General features: G+C 39.9%; 1 pseudogene; it reads right to left on the reverse strand.

The window, feature by feature from the left end:
* Positions 1-1,041: 1,041 nt before the first annotated feature.
* LOC111538708 lies at positions 1,042-1,594 on the reverse strand (annotated as a pseudogene).
* Positions 1,595-9,692: the final 8,098 nt, after the last annotated feature.

The following is a 9,692-nucleotide window of genomic DNA, read 5'->3' on the forward strand; positions in this document are numbered from 1 at the left end:
TAAAATATTAGATGTCTGCTCAATTCATTAGCAGAAACCCACTTCTTTTTTTGCAAGAGAGGCTGGGAAGGTAAAAAAATTACACTTTCAAACAAAAATAAGTTGGTAAACACACTTCTGATAAGTATGGAAAAAAATTACAATAATTTCAGGAAGTTTATGATTACAATAACAAAGCATTGCTACCTTTTAAAAATGTTTTACTAAATTAAAGAGCATATTCTACATGTTCTGCACAAGACAAAGGCAACATTTTGCTAAAAATAATTAATAGCCCCCTCCCATTCTTTTCTCGGGCCCTCCCTGTTAAATTGCACCTCAAAGTGCAAACATTAAATTAATGTAAGGCTTTTTTGTCTGAAGACATTAAAGACATGTGCTTCTGTACAATGTAGATTTTCAAGATGGAGTTTTTTTTTTAATAACAGCACAAGGTAAGATTTATAGAAACACATTAAATAATCACTGTAAGACTTGGTTAAAAAAAAATCAATGGTTAAGCAAACCTGATGTATACTGGTATGAGTGTGGGAGATGTAAACATAAAGTGAGCAAATAACCATGTGAGCCCTATTTTCAATGTTTGAAATGATTGAAGGAATAAACCACACAAGGTCTAGAGTGTTCATAGTTCCTGGGATTTTAGTTCTGTATGGTACCAAAAATATACAAGTATTGTGCTGGGTATTTTGGCACCTAATCTTCCTAATTTCTTATGTATTGATAAGATTCTGGCATGGGAATAGAAACAAGTCATAACTCAATACTGCATGATTTTAGGAAAGGTCAATGGATACAAATGACAAGCACATTTTATATGCTGACAGTGAGAATCTTTTGCCAAGTATCCAAATAGGTTGACTGTAACCCAAATACAGAGGTTGCCAAATCTGTCTAGCTTGTGGCCTGGTAAAACTGCCTTTCAATACTCCTATGGAAGCTACATTAGACTTACTCACTAAGCCAACATGTTGGCTAATATGTATAACAAATTAGGCCCTATCTCAAGTTCCACTTCCAATAGCACTAGGCACCCCAATTTTATTGAATGCAACAGTTGTTTCTATGACCATTGGAATCTTTGAAACGTAGCTGCATTTTAGGACGATACTTCTCCAAATACAAAAGTTGCTTGCTGTTAAAAGCTCCATGCTGCTTTTTCTTATGAATTGTACTGCATCTTCATATTTCATTCCACCTTTAATTAATGCTAGGGCAACAAGTACTGGAGCTCTCCCAAGGCCTGCCACGCAGTGAACAGCAATACAACAACCAGGTTCTTCACGAAACTTAATTTTTACAAGGCTTAACCAGTCTTCAAAAAGCTGGTTGGATGGTGGTGCACCATCATCAAAAGGCTAATCAAGAACATGGATACTTTCTTTCTCCACAAGAGTAGCATCATAAGTTGCTTCACATACTCTTATTGTTGTAGTAACTCCATACTTAAGTTCCTTTATAAATTTGTTTAAGGTCACATTGGTTGGATTGTGTGTAATAAGAAATCTTATGTTCTTGTATGTGACATCCACAGGAGCTGGGCGGTTCATTCGAGCCATGTTAATTTAGTTAAAAAACACTCAATAGGGTTATGAAATAATTTTTTAAAAATTGGAATACAGAAATGATGCAAAGAAACTAAAGTCTACTTCAGTATACTCCACTGAAATTCTGAGCGCTTGAGTATGAGGTTGTAAGTAATGATAAATGAAATGAACCTCCTAACAAGCAGTAGCAGTTCTTTAATCCAGTAATACTGAGGCCACCAGAAAAGAAATGCTCTGAGGTTTACCCCATCCAGGTCAGAACTCTTGTAAAATGCTCTGTGGATTTCAATTCAACACTTCTGTGTCCAGGATAACCACTCTTATGGGGGCTTCTTGACGGAGTATTAATCAGTTTCTACAGTTCACTTGTCTGCATAGAGGTCGTGCTGTGCCTGGCAGTAATCTCCACTGCCCTTCAGAAACTCCATAAATGTGTGACCAAGAACACCACAGAACTGAGCAATATGTTTACTCATTGAAGATTGTGGCCTAATCATACAGCGGGTCCCGAGGCGGCGGCGACATAGGCGGTGGTGGCGGCTGCAGGGCAGGAGGCGGCATTGCAGGCGGCGGCGGGGGCACCACACCTGTATTTTATTTTTTTATAAGAATGCAGGCAATTCCTTCTTCCCACCTATCTTTCAGAGCACCTGTGACATTTACTAATTTAGAAAAAAATGCAGAACCTATTTAACACTGTGATGATGAGTTATATAATGCATGAAAATAATGTTTTATTTTCAGGCTGTTCATAAAGTAGTTTTACCTTTTACAACTTCCTTGTAAATTGATTAAAGGATCTTAGTCAAATATTTATAAATAGGAGAACTTAAGCGCTCTTCTTAAGCCACCGTAATTTGGAATTTAAGCAGAGATACAATGATTGGTTTCAGGCCGAATTTGTTGATGAGTGGCAATATTTTAAAGGACAGTACCGTTATTCCCTGGGTAGTGTGTGAAAAGAACCAGCATCTTTGCTCTTCCTCTAGTTTTCTCTCGTTTTTTTATATAAAACAATCTAAAATAGAAGATATCTTATCAAATGGTATCAAGAGGTGCAGCATTTTGAGAGCCAATAAGTCACTGTTCTAATTGTGAGACATATGTTTGTGCTAAAGTCATGTAACCATCAAGGAAGGGAAAAACCTAAAAATGAGAAGGAAGAAAACTGAGGGTAGTATTTACCCGAATGAATACAGAAGCATTAAAGGAAGAGAGACTATACTGTACTCTTGAAATAAAATAATGTCTCCTAAAAATGGAAAACTTTCAAAGGAGAATATGGATATTTTTCCTTTAGCATAAACTAGCATAGCATTCTTAATTAGTTTGAAGAATTCTTTCGTCAAATAAATTGCTATTCAAATTCAAAATAGCTGCAATACATGCTCCTATTATAAGTTAAGAGAAGTAGTGTAAAATAATCACGTAGCAGACTGGTTTCCAACCCGATTTCACCACTAACCAACTGTAACCTCATCGATCATAGAGTGATAATTGTTCTTACATCATCTTTTGAGCATGTTGTGTGTACATGTGCCCAAAGGATCCAACATTGTTTTTGAGGTCTTCCTTTGTAGGGTTTCCCACAGGCCAGAACACGGAGCCCGAGTTAAAAGCCAGGTAGACGTGTCCAGTTGTTGGGAATGACATGGCAGAGTAAAGCCCCTTCCCAACTCCGATACATCGACCCTCCAGGAGCCCAGAGTCGACCGCCCCCGCGGGCAGGGTGCGCGGACTCAGCTAGGGGGACCCGCGGCTGTGGGGGCGCGGAGTCGGCAGCGGGGAGAGGCGGAGGCAGCCCCTGCGAGGCCGAGGGGAGGTCGCCGTCTGCGCCTCCAGCGCCCGGAGCCCTGGCAGCGCCCGCCCCCTTCCCGCGTCGCCCACCAGCGCCCGCGCCGGCTCAGCCAGTGACTTCAGCTCAGTTCCACCTCCGCGTGGTGGCGGCTGGCTCCGTCCAGACCCGCGCTGGGCACAAACCCAGCCCGGGCGAGCGGCCGCCACCTGCCTGGAGCCACCTCCGCCTGCCCCCACCACGGCCCAGCTTGGATGGAGCTGGGGTCCTGAGCGCCAGCCCCCAACACCCGGCAGCCCAGAGCCACGCGCGGCTGCCTTCGGCCTGGGACCCCTCTCTCCGCTGCTCTCCGCCCCCGCGATGGGAAAAGTGGGCGCCGGCTGCGGCTTCCCAGCCTGACTGAGCCCCAAGTTCGGGGTTCCAGCTGGAGATGTGGGCGCACCCACCGCGACCAGGTGCAGGAGCGGAGGCCACTTCGCACAGAATCAGCCACTGTCCAATGGTCTGGCCCGCACAGCAGGAGTTGTGAGGTTCCCATGTGGCTGGGGATAAGGGGAACGTTCCAAAGCCTGTTGGTTGGTCTGTTCGAATGTGGGGGCGGGTGGGGCTTCAGGACTGGAAAGTGCTGCACGCCTTCCCTCATCTGCTGAGGGATCTGGCTTCACCATTTCATGCTATACACCAGACCACTGAACAGTTTTCTCCAAATCTCTATTTCCCGACTCCTTGGCCACCATATGTGAAGCTGAAGATCACACCAAAAGGGGAAGGGGTTAAAATATAATATCTGGGGTTCGACGATTTAAAAAGTTTACAGGTAATCTGCAATACATGCCCTTAGTGTATTCCTTGAGAAGTTTTTTGTTTTCTTTCTTTTTTTTTTTTTTTTTTTTTTAGAACTTGTCTGTGTATTTCCGGACAGGGCACTCCAGCACTCCAGCATCTTCTAAAAGACCCAGTGTAGGAAGTGGTGTGTGTGTGTGTGTGTGTGTGTGTGTGTGTGTGTATACTGTGAGCAGTCCTAGGTAGGTCAGATATCCCAGTACAACTACACCCTCCATCCACGCCCGCATCACGCCCCTATTGCAAGAAGGAAAACAAACTCTTAGCCTTTCCTTTATGGAGAGAGGGACGAAATTACTAGATTACAGGAGGCCGATACTGGAGTTTGAGGCTGGGATTCTGCTGGGAACAAAGCAGATAGTTAAAAGTGAACATTGATAATTTGAGCTTTTACTAGGAAAGTTTTAGGGTTTCTAGAAAATTCTGTATGTCCGGAATTTGAGGGAGGTGGTTTTTTTTTATGTTTTGTGTGTGTGTGTGTGTGTGTGTGTGTGTGTGTGTGTGTTTTAGTTTAAGCTAAACTTAGAAATCAACTTGCCCTCAAAGTAAGGCAACAGCTTGGATGGCAGTAGCTCAAGACCATTTATTTTCAAATGTGAAAAGGTCTCCAGATTGTCGTAAAGCAGGCAAGAGACCATAAAAAGTAAGGGTGGATAAAAATAAAATGAAATAAAAGTTGGAAACTCAGTTAAGAAACTGAGAATTTTATTGTTTGTCATATGCGATGGTTATCCAGCCTAGTAGTTTTCACGATGTTTGTATATGACGTTTAATTTCCAGAAACTTTCCAGGAGAGATACACATTATCATATTGTACTTGTTTCTAGATCTTTAATAATAGCAGTCATGGACATTCAAAATTAATAGTTTGCATTTTATGAATATTCTTGGTACGCAGATATAGATTTCATTATGCCAAATCATGATAAGGCATTTACTATTGAAGTTTATAAGAATGTGCCCAGGATTTCTCCTAATATTCAGCCTTCATTACATGGGCTGTGATTTTATAGCGGTTAACTCCAGAGTAATAAAATAAATGAAGTAAAAATTATTTTCCTTTGGACACTGAAGACTTTGCCCTCACTTCCCACCTTACTTAGTTGAGTTTTCACATTGTAGCCACCATAATTAATCCTGCAATTTGAATTTAAATCTTACTGAACTGATTGAATAACTTTCTACTTTAAATAACTTAACGTTTCTGACTTTAAAGGAGGGTTTTCAAAAGAAGCATGTAATTGCCAGACTATGAAGCAAATAACTTATAAATGATATTGTTTATGCTGTAAAATGTGAATTGTGCATTAAACCGCTTTCATCTAGTTTACTTCTTGAAAGAGTGAGAAGAGTATATCTTTGGCTAACCAGTAACACCAATTAAGAACTGTCTAAAATAACTTCTACCCTTCTTGCCTATCCATGGTTGCTTATAAGTGTAATGGAGCTTATGGGGTTACACCTTAGAGACTGGCTGGCACAGAATTCTAGAATAATGCAGTAAATATTGAGGTGGTGATTGCTAAACATTTGAGTACCCTAACATATTGCAGTCTACATTGTACCCAACATAGACACAAACAGGTTCCTTTTTCAGTATTTACATATAGATTGAGGGTAGAGAAAAATAGTTACTGCCCAAGTCTTCGAAAACAAAGGTATTCAATTTCCCCAGCCCTCTTTTTCTGGTCTGGTTTCATAGGAAATTACGTATCATATATACATTGTGTGTGTGTATTTTATTTTAATGAATCAATGCTTATAAAACTTCTTTGATAAAGGTTAACAGATGTTTCTCATTGGCAATGATTTATGAGAAATGGTTATCAAAAGGAGCCATCTCCAATTGTTTTCTTTGACTTGTCTTAATGTTATTATATTTTTAGTGCTATCTATATGAAAAAGCACAGCTCTTGGATCATTTTCCATGAAGCTTCTTTTTTTGAGTTGACATCCATCAGCTCACTGTTCCTGTTAGAGGCTCAACCTGGGCCAACTTCAAGAATGTGTTTTAATCTTTTAAAGCAAATAGCTGAAAAATGAAATTATCTCATTTCAGCTATTGTATGGAGTAGGCATTATAATTCTCATTATATGGAAGAGAGAGCCGATGTTTAGAAAACCTGTGATGTGGCCAAGGAAATTGACTTGGTCTGTTCAGGCTACTAGAACAACATACTATCAACTGAGTAACTTATAAACAACAGAAATTTATTTCTGCTAGTTCTGGATGTGGGAAAGTCCAAGATCAAGTCACTGGCAGATTCTGTCTCTGGTGAAGGCCCATTTCCTGGTTTGTAGACAGCCATCTTTCCCCCGTGTCCTCACATCGTAGAAAGGCATATAACAGCTCTCTGGGACTTGTTTTCTAAAAGCACTAATCCCACCATGAGTGCTCTGACTTTAGGGCCTCAGCATCTCCCAAAGCCTCCCCAGTCCCCAGTACCATCACCTTGGTGACTAAGTTTCAACATATGAATCTGAGAGGGAAACAAACATTCAGACCAGAGGAGGTGAAGAGCAGAGCACTGGCTAGGACTGTACTACACACCTATTAGAACAGCCAAAACCCCAAACACTGTCAACTTCCCAATGCCAGCAAAGGTGTGGTATTGCCAAAACTGGTGGGAATGCAAAACGGTAGAGTCATTTTGCCAGACAGATTGGAAGTTTCTTATGAACTAAAGATACTCTTACTGTAAGATCCAACAGTCATACCAATGAAACATTTATGTAAATGAACTGAAAACATATGTGCACATAAACCCTTATTTTGTTTTCTTGAGATGGAGTTTCGCTCTTATTGCCCAGGCTGGAGTGCAATTGCGCAATCTGGGCTCACGGCAACCTCCGCTTCCCAGGTTCAAGCGATTCTCCTGCCTCAGCCCTCTGAGTAGCTGGGATCACAGGCATGCACCACCACGCCTGGCTAATTGTCATATATTTAGTAGAGATGGGGTTTCTCCATGTTAGGCAGGTCTTGAACTCCCAACCTCAGGTGATCCGCCCACCTCGACCTCCCAAAGTGCTGTGATTACAGGCATTAAGCCACCGCACCCGGCCCACACAAAACCTTTTACATAAATTTTCATAGGAATTCTAATCATAATTTGAGAAATCTGGAAGCAACCAAAATATCCTTCAATAAGTGAATTTATAAACTATGATATCATTGTATCTACATAATCCATATAATGTAATATTATCCAGTGATTTTTTTAAATGAGCTATCAAACCATGAAATATATGGAAGAGTCTTAAATGCTAAGTGAAAGACGCCAGTCTGCAAAGGCTACATACTGCATGGTTTCAACTCTACGACATTATGGAAAAGGCAGAACAGTAAAAAGATTAGTAGTTGTCAGGGGTTAGGTGGAAGGAAGGGATGAATATACAGAACACAGAGGATTTTAGGGCAGTGAAAGTATTCTGTATGGTTCTATAATGGTGGATACATGTCATTATTCATTTCTCAAAACCCACAGAATATTCAATAGCAAGAGTTGAAACAAAGATTTTTGGTCATCATAATGTGTAAATGTAGGTTCATGGACTGTAACAAATGTCACATGGCAGTATGAATGTTGACAGTGGGGGAGGCTGCTGTGTCAGGGCAAAGGGCACAGGGAACTCTCTGTCCTTTCTGCTCAATGTTGCTGTGGACCTAACACTGCTCTAATAATTATAGTCTATTAATAATAAAAATAACATTAGGTATAAATGATAAAAAAAAACTCCAATTGATCTTTCACCAAAGCCTAGGGAATATCTTGCCTTTCAGGCTTTGATGCAGGATATAGGAAAATGAATATTAAAGAACTTGTATTTTAAATAATTTAGTCCGGTAAATTCCAGTGGATAGTGTGAGCAGGGAATATCTTTGGTTTGGTAATTTCGTCTCTCTGTAGAAAAGAAAGACTTTAACATGTGCCTGTCACATCACTTTCTTACCTAAGGTAGTGATTAGTGGTTCTCTTACCTGCTCATCTCTTTATTTTTTGTGCTAGAATCTGTAACTGGCAATTCCTTGAGCCCGAGATAGCCCATGATGGTCATTGAGGTTATTCAGCAGACCATTTAAAGGACTTGTGGTTCTTCTGGGTTAGAGTACTTCTCTGAGTTAATAAGGAAATGCGATTCTGTTGAGAGGTCGGATATGAACACTTGACTTGATGTTTGATAAGATCTTTTTACTACTTTTTAAAAGTAAGAAGATAGCGGCCAGGCGTGGTGGCTCATGCCTGTAATCGCAGCATTTTGGGAGGCCAAAGTGGGAGGATCACGAGATCAGAAGTTCAAGACCAGCCTGGTCAACATGGTAAAACCCCGTCTCTACTAAAAATTAAAAAAATAATAATAATTTAAAAAACCCTGGACATGCTGGCGTGTGCCTGTAATCCCAGCTACTCGGGAGGCTAGGCAGGAGAATCATTTGAACCCGAGAGGTGGAGGTTGCAGTGAGCTGAGATTGCGCCATTACACTCCAGCCTGGATGAGAGGGCGAGACTCCGTCTCAAAAAAAAAAAAAGAACAGAAAACCACACACACACACACACACACACACACACACACACACATATACACACATATACATATATACACACATATATACACTATATATACACATATATATACACACACACATATATGTGAAACTTAATTTTTTGTTTTTGATTTTTTCAGCAAGACCACAATTTTTTCTTTTCTAAATAAATAAAATTAGTGTTCTGGCAGTATTCATCAATGAAAAGGAATGTGTCAAGGAAAGCAAGACACTGTAGTGGAAAATCCATAATATTTGGTAGGAGACAGAGAATTCCTGTTTATTAACAATGTGGTGGTCAGAAAGTCTCTTTGATTTCCTTATTTAAATATATTGATTGCACCTGCCTGGCTTGCCAACTATGTGAGATATATGTCTAAAGCATTTACACTCGTGGGTACTTAATAACTGGTACTGTTTTTATTGAAGGAAAGGGTTTTCTTCTGGAATGCAGGACATTCTAGTTCTGTAGTTCTTAGGTTCTAGTTCTCATTCCCTATGTAAATTTAGCCAAGTAATCATAACACATTCATATTTCTTGATATCAATTTTATTCTCTATAATACCAAGATAAATAAGCTAGAACTTATCTGAAGTGCCATCCAGGTATGAATCAGTGTATCAGATTTTTAAGTTTCAGGTGTTGAGCACCAAGGACATCTAAGTGAAGTGCACTGGATATCCTGGAGAAACAGAGATGATGCATAGATCTGTACCATCAGTGTAGCAGTAATAATATATCACATTTCACATGTAACGTTGCCCTTAGATAATTGGGGAAGTGTCTTCCCCACTGTTAATATGCATATTATGCAAAGGAATTCCTGAAATTTAAAATTCAGGGTGACTTTTATTTAAATCAAAGTAAAGAATAGATTTTTTATATGAAATAGTGTGAATTGTGAATTCAGAGCTGCTTTTCTTTTTTTTTTTTTTTTTTTTTTTTTTTTTTTTTTTTTTTTTT

Source organism: Piliocolobus tephrosceles, chromosome 9 (genome assembly GCF_002776525.5).
Source record: "Piliocolobus tephrosceles isolate RC106 chromosome 9, ASM277652v3, whole genome shotgun sequence".
NCBI classification, from domain to species: domain Eukaryota; kingdom Metazoa; phylum Chordata; class Mammalia; order Primates; family Cercopithecidae; genus Piliocolobus; species Piliocolobus tephrosceles.